This window comes from Babylonia areolata, chromosome 6 (genome assembly GCF_041734735.1).
Source record: "Babylonia areolata isolate BAREFJ2019XMU chromosome 6, ASM4173473v1, whole genome shotgun sequence".
Classification (NCBI taxonomy): domain Eukaryota; kingdom Metazoa; phylum Mollusca; class Gastropoda; order Neogastropoda; family Buccinidae; genus Babylonia; species Babylonia areolata.
In genome coordinates, this window is record NC_134881.1 from 36,527,020 (window position 1) to 36,533,409 (window position 6,390).

The 6,390-nt window shown below is 50.0% G+C and overlaps 1 non-coding gene across 1 annotated transcript; it reads right to left on the reverse strand.

Annotated features, from left to right (window-relative positions):
* Nucleotides 1-1,350: 1,350 nt before the first annotated feature.
* Nucleotides 1,351-1,422, reverse strand: Trnap-agg (transfer RNA proline (anticodon AGG)). Its single transcript has one exon. It is a non-coding gene; the product is annotated as a tRNA-Pro (tRNA).
* Between the last annotated feature and the right edge of the window lie 4,968 nt (nt 1,423-6,390).

Here is a 6,390-nt window from a genome sequence, read left to right on the forward strand (position 1 = left end):
CAACTCCCCACCCCAACCCCATGATCGTTTTGACACGAGGAAAATGGTGTCGTGTGTGGTTCTGCAGCTGACGGGTCGGTTTACTTTGGGTTTTTGCTGTGCACTGACCGACTACCTGCTTTGAATGAAATTGGGTCAGACAAAATGATTGCCAGGTGCTGTGGAGATTGTACCATTTCTATTGTACAGTTGTGTAAAGGGTCTTCTTCTTCCTGTTGTTGTTTCGGTTGAAGTAGTGACACGTCATTTGAACAGTTGAGTGCTCCACTGTTGTCATTGGTTGGGTTGATTCGTTTTGCATTACACTTCTGGTGTTGGTCTGTTTGACGGTGTTGTGTGTGTCTATGTGCGCACGTGCGTGCGTGCGTCTTGGCGTGTATATGAGAGAGAGAGAGAGAGTGTGTTCACTTAAGAGTTTGCTGCTTCCCTCATTCATTTTGCATTTTCTTTCTCTACCATTTCATGTATATCTTTTTTTTTCTTCTTTTTTTAATGTTGGCTGTCTTGTCATTATTTCCGGTTTGTTTTTGACTCAACTGTTTGAGAGATGAGTTTACCGGTGTTCGGTTGTGTGTGTGTGTGTGTGTGTGTGTGTGTGTGAATAGCGGACTGCACCACTGAGGTTGCTCAGTTTCAGAAGCGTACACACCGCTCTATTTGTATTTGTATTTCTTTTTATCACAACAGATTTCTCTGTGTGAAATTCGGGCTGCTCTCCCCAGGGAGAGCGCGTCGCTACACTACAGCGCCACCCTTTTCTTTCTTTTTTTTTAATATTTTTTCCTGCATGCAGTTTTATTTGTTTTTTCCTATCGAAGTGGATTTTTCTACAGAATTTTGCCAGGAACAACCCTTTTGTTGCCGTGGGTTCTTTTACGTGCGCTAAGTGCATGTTGCACACAGGACCTCGGTTTATCGTCTCATCCGAATGACTAGCGTCCAGACCACCACTCAAGGTGTCGTGGAGGGGGAGAAAATATCGGCGGCTGAACCGTGATTCGAACCAGCGCGCACAGATTCTCTCGCTTCCTAGGCGGACGCGTTACCTCCAGGCCATCACTCCACTACACAGGTCCGGAGAAAACCGCAACTAGATTTCTTGAATAGTCGAGATGCATTAAAATAACACGATTTAAACGGTGTCATCTTTTCGAATGATACATAAATCGCGCTATAAAAAAAAAGGTAAGTTCAAAGGATGATGTTGGATGCTACTGGTCAGATGTGTTTTGTATCAGTATCAGTATCAGTAGCTCAAGGAGGCGTCACTGCGTTCGGACAAAACCATATACGCTACACCACATCTGCCAAGCAGATGCCTGACCAGCAGCGTAACCCAACGTAAAAATTGGGCTCGTCCGGGATTTGAACCCGGGACCTCTCGCACCCTAAGCGAGAATCATACCCCTAGACCAACGAGCCAGCTGGCAAAAAAAAAATCATCCCAGGCGGGATTCGAACCCGCGACCTCTGGATTTGAAGTCCAGCGCGCTATCCACTGCGCTACGGGACTGGGTTAGTGTTTTGGCCCTGTAGTATGTCTTGGCATTAAGGGTTCAGTCCTGCTTTGGCGCATTTTTTTCATATAATAATATTTAATACAGAACATATTTTTAACGATAAAAAAAACCGGTTCCCTTATTGGATAAAGTGAGTACCACAAGTGAGTCTTGAAGGCCTTGCCTCTCTTGTACTTGTTCTTGTTGGCTAGCACTGAAATTTCTGATTGGAAGCAGCGTGCGTGCATGGAGAGTTTTGTCAGTAGTGTTGAAGTGGGAGCTTGACAGCCAGTCCTCGGCGAACTGCTCACAGTGGAGGCCTTGGCCCACTCTCTTGGAAGAGGTCAGCGATAACAGAACCAGGCAACAACAGGGCACGAGATGACGGGAGTGTGGTGACGAGATAAGGAGACTGTGGTCACGATACAAAGAGACTGGTCACGATACAAAGAGACTGTGGTCACGATACAAAGAGAGTGTAGTCACGATACAAAGAGACTGTAGTAACGAGTGTTGTCACGATACAGAGAGAGTGTGGTCACGATACAAAGAGACTGTAGTAACGAGTGTTGTCACGATACAGAGAGAGTGTGGTCACGATACAAAGAGACTGTAGTAACGAGTGTTGTCACGATACAGAGAGAGTGTGGTCACGATACAAAGAGACTCTAGTAACGAGTGTTGTCACGATACAAAGAGAGTGTAGTAACGAGTGTTGTCACGATACAGAGAGAGTGCGGTCACGATACAAATCAACATCAGAGGTTAACAAGTACAAGAGGTACAAAAGTCTCAACAGGGTGACATTCGTGGTGTGAATGGACGCCCACTTTGTTTTTTTTTTGTGTTTTTATTTGTTTGGGTTTTTTGTTGTTGTTGTTGTTGTTTTTTTAACTTAAAAAAAAAACCCATCTTTGTCGAGTAGGCTCTTTTCGTTTTGAAGAATCGGTTAGTTTCTAATTCAATGAGGCGTCAGATACGGACATACTACTTTTTAGGTCCGTAAGCGTCAAAGTGTACGGACTGATCAGTAGAAGTCGCACCACTTGGATCTATATTTAAAAAAAAACAAAAAACGAAACAAAACAAAAACGAAACAATGATAATAATTTTAAAACAATTTGAGACAGAAGCAACCAAGACATGTCAATAGCATCGTCGTCAACGTCTACACTGACATGACATATATGCATTTCGTGCTAATGAAGAACGAACTCTTTTTTTTTCAAGATTCATTACCATAAAAGCACACAGTAAAAAAAAAACACAAAAAGGGGGTGGGGGGGGGGACAACAACCATCAAACAGCAAGGAGACAAACAACTAAAGGAAAGAAAACAAAGGAATAAACAAATTGAGACACATGAACAAAACCAGTAAAGGGACACCCATAAACAAATGGAAACACAGAAGCCAATACAATGAAGAAGTATGTACTGATTTACGCTAGAGCAAAAAACAACGAAAACAAAAACCCCAGTAATTTCACTCCCCTCCAAGCTTAGAAAACATAGACAGGAAATGCAATAAACAGAACAAACATTTATACACACATCATAAATAATGCAAAAAACACCATTGCACACATTATCAATACAATATGTGATTTAACAATCACACATCACTAAGATATGCATCCATACACACAGACAAAGGGGAATGCAATAAAACGATACAAAACATGATCCATTCATTACCAATAAAACATTAGCTCAATACTTACTTATTTCCACTTTACACTATATGCGATAAGCAAATCAAATTATGACAGCAGTCTATACCTGTAATTTGATCTGCTTATCATGAGGAAGAAGAAGAAGAAGAAGATTCAGAGAAGAAGAATAAGAGGGGGAGGAGGATTATATTCAGAAGGGGAGCAATGGCTACCACATGAATTATACCCCGGGTAGAAGACACTAGTGACATGCAGTGGCTGGCTGACTGGACAGAGTCAATACTTCAGTGGCGATTGGCCAGGTCACGTGATACTTGACCCCTGTTCAGACCCCGCACAGCTGGTTGGATGCTTTGGTTTCACGCCTCCTTGGAACACGGTACAAGGTGGGGGTGTGATGTGGCGGAATGATCCTGCTGTGGGGGGTGTGTGTGTGTGTGTGTGTGTGTGTGTGCTGATGTGTGCGCACGCTCATGCATATGAGATGTCAAAGTATGTCAGAACCTATGTGTGTGGGGAGGGTGAGGTAAAGGGGGGTGGCGAGGGATCAGTGAGCTGGAAACGTGTGTCAGAACCTGTGTGTGTTCGGGGGTGGGGGTGGGAGGGTGGGGGGGGGGGAGAGAGGCGGAGGGGGGGAGTGATGGTGGAGCGTGAGGTGTCAATGAGTGTCAGCAGAACGTCTGTGTTCGGGGGGTGGGGGTTGGCAGTGTCAATGTGTGTCAGAACCTCTGTGTGTGTGCGGGGGGGGGGGGGGGGGGGGAGGGCAGGGGGGCGAGAGGGGGGCAGTGAGCTGTTAATGTGTGTTAGAACCTCGGGGGGGGGGGGGGGGGGGGGGGGGCGCGGGGGGGGGGGGGGCAGTGAGGTGTCAGTGTGTGTCAGAACCTCTGTGTGTGTGTGTGTGGGGGGGGGCAAGGGGGGGGGGCAATGAGGTGTCAATGTGTGTCAGAACCTTTGTCTGGGGTTGTGGGGGTGGGGGGGGGGGGCAGTGAGGTGTCAATGTGTGTCAGAACCTCTGTGTGTGGGTGTGGGGGGAGGGGGGTAGTGAGATGTCAATATGTGTCAGAACCTCTGGGTGTGCGTGTGGGGGGAGGGGGTCAGTGAGATGTGAACGTGTGTCAGAACCTATGTGTTTGGGGGGGGGGGGGAGGCGGGCAGTGAAGTGTCAATGTGTGTCAGAACCTCTGTGTGTGGATGTGTGGGGGGGAAGGGGGTCAGTGGGGTGTCAATGTGTGTCAGAACCTCTGTGTGTGGGTGTGGGGGGAGGGGGGTAGTGAGATGTCAATATGTGTCAGAACCTCTGGGTGTGCGTGTGGGGGGAGGGGGTCAGTGAGATGTGAACGTGTGTCAGAACCTATGTGTTTGGGGGGGGGGGGAGGCGGGCAGTGAAGTGTCAATGTGTGTCAGAACCTCTGTGTGTGGATGTGTGGGGGGGAAGGGGGTCAGTGGGGTGTCAATGTGTGTCAGAACCTCTGTGTGTGGGTGTGGGGGAAGGGGGTGGGGGGTAGTGAGGTGTCAGTATGTGTCAGAACCTCTGTGTGTGGGTATCGGGGGCAATGGGGGGCAGTGAGGTGTCAATGTGTGTCAGAACCTCTGTGTGTGGGTATGGGGGGCAAGGGGGCGGGGGGGCAGTGAAGTGTCAATGTGTGTCAGAACCTCTGTGTGGGTGTGGGGGGCAAGGTGAGGGGGGCAGTGAGGTGTCAGTGTGTGTCAGAACCTCTGTGTGTGGGTGTGGGGGGCAAGGTGGGGGGCAGTGAGGTGTCAGTGTGTGTCAGAACCTCTGTGTGTGGGTATGGGGGGCAAGGGGGGGGGGCAGTGAGGTGTCAATGTGTGTCAGAACCTCTGTGTGTGGGTGTGGGGGGAAAAGCGGGGGGGCAGTGAGGTGTCAATGTGTGTCAGAACCTCTGTGTGTGGGTGTGGGGGGAAAGGTGGGGGGCAGTGAGGTGTCAATGTGTGTCAGAACCTCTGTGTGTGGGTGTGGGGGGAAAGGTGGGGGGGCAGTGAGGTGTCAATGTGTGTCAGAACCTCTGTGTGTGGGTGTGGGGGGAAAGGTGGGGGGCAGTGAGGTGTCAATGTGTGTCAGAACCTCTGTGTGTGGGTGTGGGGGGAAAGGTGGGGGGAAGTGAGGTGTCAATATGTGTCAGAACCTCTGTGTGTGGGTGTGGGGGGCAAGGTGGGGGGGGGCAGTGAGGTGTCAATGTGTGTCAGAACCTCTGTGTGTGGGTGTGGGGGGCAAGGTGGGGGGGCAGTGAGGTGTCAATGTGTGTCAGAACCTCTGTGTGTGGGTATGGGAGGCAAGGGGGGGGGGGGCAGTGAGGTGTCAATGTGTGTCAGAACCTCTGTGTGTGGGTGTGGGGGGCAAGGTGGGGGGGCAGTGAGGTGTCAATGTGTGTCAGAACCTCTGTGTGTGGGTGTGGGGGGCAAGGTGGGGGGGCAGTGAGGTGTCAATGTGTGTCAGAACCTCTGTGTGTGGGTGTGGGGGGCAAGGTGGGGGGCAGTGAGGTGTCAATGTGTGTCAGAACCTCTGTGTGTGGGTGTGGGGGGCAAAGGGGGGGCAGTGAGGTGTCAATGTGTGTCAGAACCTCTGTGTGTGGATGTGGGGGGGGAGGGGGTCAGTGAGGTGTCAATGTGTGTCAGAACCTCTGTGTGTGGGTGTGGGGGGCAAAGGGGGGGCAGTGAGGTGTCAATGTGTGTCAGAACCTGTGTGTGTGGATGTGGGGGGGGAGGGGGGCAGTGAGATGTCAATGTGCGTCAGAACCTCTGTGGGGCGGGGGGGGGGGGGGGGGGGGGCAGTGAGGTGTCAATGTGTGTCAGAACCTCTGTGTGTGGGGACCCACAGCAGTGCACACTCTCCCTGCCTTCTCGTCTTGTTTCCTTCTTATTGGTCTTCTTCTTGTTCCTATACTTGTTCTTTTTGTTGCTCTTCTGCCTCTTGTTCTTTTGTTCTTTTTGTTGTCATTCTTGTTATTCTTCCTCCTCCTCTTCCTCCTCTTCTGATAAATGAAACTTCACCGTCGTCGTCGTTGTTGTCGTTGTCGACTTCTCCTTTCTCCCCCCCCCCCCCCCACCCCCCATCTCCCCCACCCCCTCTCTCTCCCTCTCTCTGCCCAGCATTGGTTTGTAAAACCAGCTGCACACCGAAAAAAGAAGGCCTTTGAACTTTTACAGTGCAGCCACCCCTTCTTCCCGCTAGTATCTACACATCAATCACTCGGACTCA